This window comes from Saccostrea echinata, unplaced genomic scaffold (genome assembly GCF_033153115.1).
Source record: "Saccostrea echinata isolate AGI-Se365-2 ecotype Australia unplaced genomic scaffold, CSIRO_AGI_Sech_v1 ptg000391l, whole genome shotgun sequence".
Lineage (NCBI taxonomy): Eukaryota > Metazoa > Mollusca > Bivalvia > Ostreida > Ostreidae > Saccostrea > Saccostrea echinata.
The window spans coordinates 1,290-7,773 of record NW_026890139.1 but is presented as its reverse complement, the minus strand read 5'-3'; the positions used below and the strand labels follow the sequence as shown (position 1 = coordinate 7,773).

Here is a 6,484-nt window from a genome sequence, read left to right as displayed (position 1 = left end):
TGTCTAGAACCTCCCCAGATGCTGATATCATTTGGACTGCCCTGTGTTACAACACAGCTTTTAGATAAACTTCTGCATAGCAGGTTGTAGACAAGAACCTAGGCTTTATTTGGAACATAAATTGACCCGATGCAGATTTTATTATCAGCCTAATATTTAACAATTTCTGTAAATTTTGTCATTCTTAGGAGGGTAAAATGCAATTTTGTTATGTAATAATTGCATAATGGTCTCAGACTTGTGAATTATTTTTTGTTTGTTGTGAAGAACAATGCATATACTCTCCACGGATACAAAATTGGTTGCCAGGCTTAGTCTATTAAGGATGAAATTCTGCTTCAAAATATGCACAAAAAACTTCTGTCAGAGTGCTCAGTGTGTATTCTTGACTGCTCTGGAGTAAGGGAGATAAATGCATCATATCTCCAGCAATAATGGGAATTAGATCCCCAGACTTCAGGATGTTAGTGACAGTTATTTAAGAAATCTCAGGTGCAAAAAAGAAAAAAATCTGACAACTTCAAAGGTCCTTCAAGGTATCACACCGGTAATTGACCAATCAAAATGAACTTAGTCAATTGTAGTTCCATACATAATAAAGAAATATTTTTTTATTGTGAGAAATTTTTTTAATTTCCCTTATTCTATTTTTACATTTTTGGTATCTGTGCTTAGGATATTTTATGTACTTTGTAAAATATTAAAGGTTTTTGACAGGAACTATTTCTTTCGGGGCATAGGAGGCCACTTCCTGGGGTGCACACAGGATGTTTATAAACACATTGAATACACGTGGTTTTGAGGGTATTCCTGTTTGCGGATGGAGAAAATCAGAAAATGCCGTGTAGGTACCCTATTTTTTGGTGTCAGCTGATGTGACTGGTAACGTTTAACACTTCCTGCTAAATATTTTTTCATGAATTCGAATACCTGATTTTTAATGATTTTTTATTCTATATAGAATTACATAGTGAAAACAATTACCGGTGTGATACCTTGAAGGTGATTGTGTAAAATCATCTACACCCATATTAAAGGCAGTTTTAATTTTATAAAGGCATATTTCAACAAAATATGTCATTTTATGAACTTTCTGTGTGAAAGCACATATTTCTAAATTTAGAAGCAGGGTTGACATTAATTTATACAGATTTCTATGTAAAATACTAATGACATGTCATGTTTTAACCTCAAAACTCCAAATTATGACTTTCAAAGGAGGATTATGCATCTGACATGTAGAAAGAAGTTAGAAAATGTTGGTTTTTTATTTTATATGACTTTAAACTCTGTGCACCACCTGACCGCAGTCAATTATAGTGTCTACAGCCTTTGCCGTAAAAGCACTTTAGGCTGATTTTTTCAAGAATAGACTAATTCTGGGTTTGCGAATGAGTTTTCAACAAAAGCGACAACTGCGATTAAATGTGAAGAAGTAAAACATGTTTTTAAAAAGTGTTAAATTTTACAGAGACTGGGTTTACTTTCATTTTATTCACCTTAAGTGATTCATTTATTACTGGAGTGGAGGAATAGAAATAATGAAATGAGTTAAATTTGTCTAACAAAAGTAATGCACAAATAAAATTTATTAAGAATTTTTCAAAAATAAGAAGCTTATGACCAAAAATGCATAAATACTGTCAGGGCATGAGAGTGAATACTTATTCTGAGTCCCAACCATGCATCACACATATGGTGCAGAATGTCACTTAGCGCCATGGTATGCCTGTTATGGTTCTCTAGACTTTTTCCATGCTTTCGCAGCTGACATTCAAGATTTTTCAGTTTGCCGGAGAATGTTTTTTGTCATTTTACAACTTTTATGTAGGTGTTGACCCTCTCTTTTAAATTAAGTCTCAGTCAGGATGTTTATTTTAGCATGATTTGTTAAACACATTAATATACTGAAATATTAATAAATTACAAATTAAAGTGATGAAGAAATTTGACATATTTACACAATCAAAATATCAGAATAACCATAATTCAGCTAATAAAATGCCATGTTCTTCTTTTGTCACTTCCTATAAATTTTATCAGCATTTTTTGTACACCCACCCACCTCCAAGAATCATGGAGGATGGCCTGATATTAGTTTCTTTGTTGCATTTATTCACATTTAAAAGTGTTAAGACCCATAAAAATGTTTAAGATTTATATTTTCAAATTTAAATGTTGAATTTTTATGTAAATTTGGTGAAACAAAAAGCTGTAATCTTGAATTAATCATGCAAATTCATCAAACACCTTTGAAATTCCTGAGTAATTCAGTGAAAAGAGGATAATTATGTATGTTCAATTGGAATTTCATGGCTAATTTGTGTCTGCAGAGAAAGCCAGTTACATAAATCACAACAATAAATTACATCTGAATTGTTTTCTCCATTTTCTTATCATCAAAGCAAGTTTAATGGAGTGTCAGAGCTGTCTAGAACCTCCCCAGATGCTGATATCATTTGGACTGCCCTGTGTTACAACACAGCTTTTAGATAAACTTCTGCATAGCAGGTTGTAGACAAGAACCTAGGCTTTATTTGGAACATAAATTGACCCGATGCAGATTTTATTATCAGCCTAATATTTAACAATTTCTGTAAATTTTGTCATTCTTAGGAGGGTAAAATGCAATTTTGTTATGTAATAATTGCATAATGGTCTCAGACTTGTGAATTATTTTTTGTTTGTTGTGAAGAACAATGCATATACTCTCCACGGATACAAAATTGGTTGCCAGGCTTAGTCTATTAAGGATGAAATTCTGCTTCAAAATATGCACAAAAAACTTCTGTCAGAGTGCTCAGTGTGTATTCTTGACTGCTCTGGAGTAAGGGAGATAAATGCATCATATCTCCAGCAATAATGGGAATTAGATCCCCAGACTTCAGGATGTTAGTGACAGTTATTTAAGAAATCTCAGGTGCAAAAAAGAAAAAAATCTGACAACTTCAAAGGTCCTTCAAGGTATCACACCGGTAATTGACCAATCAAAATGAACTTAGTCAATTGTAGTTCCATACATAATAAAGAAATATTTTTTTATTGTGAGAAATTTTTTTAATTTCCCTTATTCTATTTTTACATTTTTGGTATCTGTGCTTAGGATATTTTATGTACTTTGTAAAATATTAAAGGTTTTTGACAGGAACTATTTCTTTCGGGGCATAGGAGGCCACTTCCTGGGGTGCACACAGGATGTTTATAAACACATTGAATACACGTGGTTTTGAGGGTATTCCTGTTTGCGGATGGAGAAAATCAGAAAATGCCGTGTAGGTACCCTATTTTTTGGTGTCAGCTGATGTGACTGGTAACGTTTAACACTTCCTGCTAAATATTTTTTCATGAATTCGAATACCTGATTTTTAATGATTTTTTATTCTATATAGAATTACATAGTGAAAACAATTACCGGTGTGATACCTTGAAGGTGATTGTGTAAAATCATCTACACCCATATTAAAGGCAGTTTTAATTTTATAAAGGCATATTTCAACAAAATATGTCATTTTATGAACTTTCTGTGTGAAAGCACATATTTCTAAATTTAGAAGCAGGGTTGACATTAATTTATACAGATTTCTATGTAAAATACTAATGACATGTCATGTTTTAACCTCAAAACTCCAAATTATGACTTTCAAAGGAGGATTATGCATCTGACATGTAGAAAGAAGTTAGAAAATGTTGGTTTTTTATTTTATATGACTTTAAACTCTGTGCACCACCTGACCGCAGTCAATTATAGTGTCTACAGCCTTTGCCGTAAAAGCACTTTAGGCTGATTTTTTCAAGAATAGACTAATTCTGGGTTTGCGAATGAGTTTTCAACAAAAGCGACAACTGCGATTAAATGTGAAGAAGTAAAACATGTTTTTAAAAAGTGTTAAATTTTACAGAGACTGGGTTTACTTTCATTTTATTCACCTTAAGTGATTCATTTATTACTGGAGTGGAGGAATAGAAATAATGAAATGAGTTAAATTTGTCTAACAAAAGTAATGCACAAATAAAATTTATTAAGAATTTTTCAAAAATAAGAAGCTTATGACCAAAAATGCATAAATACTGTCAGGGCATGAGAGTGAATACTTATTCTGAGTCCCAACCATGCATCACACATATGGTGCAGAATGTCACTTAGCACCATGGTATGCCTGTTATGGTTCTCTAGACTTTTTCCATGCTTTCGCAGCTGACATTCAAGATTTTTCAGTTTGCCGGAGAATGTTTTTTGTCATTTTACAACTTTTATGTAGGTGTTGACCCTCTCTTTTAAATTAAGTCTCAGTCAGGATGTTTATTTTAGCATGATTTGTTAAACACATTAATATACTGAAATATTAATAAATTACAAATTAAAGTGATGAAGAAATTTGACATATTTACACAATCAAAATATCAGAATAACCATAATTCAGCTAATAAAATGCCATGTTCTTCTTTTGTCACTTCCTATAAATTTTATCAGCATTTTTTGTACACCCACCCACCTCCAAGAATCATGGAGGATGGCCTGATATTAGTTTCTTTGTTGCATTTATTCACATTTAAAAGTGTTAAGACCCATAAAAATGTTTAAGATTTATATTTTCAAATTTAAATGTTGAATTTTTATGTAAATTTGGTGAAACAAAAAGCTGTAATCTTGAATTAATCATGCAAATTCATCAAACACCTTTGAAATTCCTGAGTAATTCAGTGAAAAGAGGATAATTATGTATGTTCAATTGGAATTTCATGGCTAATTTGTGTCTGCAGAGAAAGCCAGTTACATAAATCACAACAATAAATTACATCTGAATTGTTTTCTCCATTTTCTTATCATCAAAGCAAGTTTAATGGAGTGTCAGAGCTGTCTAGAACCTCCCCAGATGCTGATATCATTTGGACTGCCCTGTGTTACAACACAGCTTTTAGATAAACTTCTGCATAGCAGGTTGTAGACAAGAACCTAGGCTTTATTTGGAACATAAATTGACCCGATGCAGATTTTATTATCAGCCTAATATTTAACAATTTCTGTAAATTTTGTCATTCTTAGGAGGGTAAAATGCAATTTTGTTATGTAATAATTGCATAATGGTCTCAGACTTGTGAATTATTTTTTGTTTGTTGTGAAGAACAATGCATATACTCTCCACGGATACAAAATTGGTTGCCAGGCTTAGTCTATTAAGGATGAAATTCTGCTTCAAAATATGCACAAAAAACTTCTGTCAGAGTGCTCAGTGTGTATTCTTGACTGCTCTGGAGTAAGGGAGATAAATGCATCATATCTCCAGCAATAATGGGAATTAGATCCCCAGACTTCAGGATGTTAGTGACAGTTATTTAAGAAATCTCAGGTGCAAAAAAGAAAAAAATCTGACAACTTCAAAGGTCCTTCAAGGTATCACACCGGTAATTGACCAATCAAAATGAACTTAGTCAATTGTAGTTCCATACATAATAAAGAAATATTTTTTTATTGTGAGAAATTTTTTTAATTTCCCTTATTCTATTTTTACATTTTTGGTATCTGTGCTTAGGATATTTTATGTACTTTGTAAAATATTAAAGGTTTTTGACAGGAACTATTTCTTTCGGGGCATAGGAGGCCACTTCCTGGGGTGCACACAGGATGTTTATAAACACATTGAATACACGTGGTTTTGAGGGTATTCCTGTTTGCGGATGGAGAAAATCAGAAAATGCCGTGTAGGTACCCTATTTTTTGGTGTCAGCTGATGTGACTGGTAACGTTTAACACTTCCTGCTAAATATTTTTTCATGAATTCGAATACCTGATTTTTAATGATTTTTTATTCTATATAGAATTACATAGTGAAAACAATTACCGGTGTGATACCTTGAAGGTGATTGTGTAAAATCATCTACACCCATATTAAAGGCAGTTTTAATTTTATAAAGGCATATTTCAACAAAATATGTCATTTTATGAACTTTCTGTGTGAAAGCACATATTTCTAAATTTAGAAGCAGGGTTGACATTAATTTATACAGATTTCTATGTAAAATACTAATGACATGTCATGTTTTAACCTCAAAACTCCAAATTATGACTTTCAAAGGAGGATTATGCATCTGACATGTAGAAAGAAGTTAGAAAATGTTGGTTTTTTATTTTATATGACTTTAAACTCTGTGCACCACCTGACCGCAGTCAATTATAGTGTCTACAGCCTTTGCCGTAAAAGCACTTTAGGCTGATTTTTTCAAGAATAGACTAATTCTGGGTTTGCGAATGAGTTTTCAACAAAAGCGACAACTGCGATTAAATGTGAAGAAGTAAAACATGTTTTTAAAAAGTGTTAAATTTTACAGAGACTGGGTTTACTTTCATTTTATTCACCTTAAGTGATTCATTTATTACTGGAGTGGAGGAATAGAAATAATGAAATGAGTTAAATTTGTCTAACAAAAGTAATGCACAAATAAAATTTATTAAGAATTTTTCAAAAATAAGAAGCTTATGACCAAA

General features: G+C 32.1%; 1 long non-coding RNA gene across 1 annotated transcript; it reads left to right on the top strand.

The window, feature by feature from the left end:
- Positions 1 to 733: 733 nt before the first annotated feature.
- Positions 734 to 5,693, top strand: LOC133178043 (uncharacterized). Its single transcript, XR_009719963.1, has 3 exons — positions 734 to 844; positions 3,146 to 3,272; positions 5,574 to 5,693. It is a non-coding gene; the product is annotated as an uncharacterized LOC133178043 (long non-coding RNA).
- Positions 5,694 to 6,484: the final 791 nt, after the last annotated feature.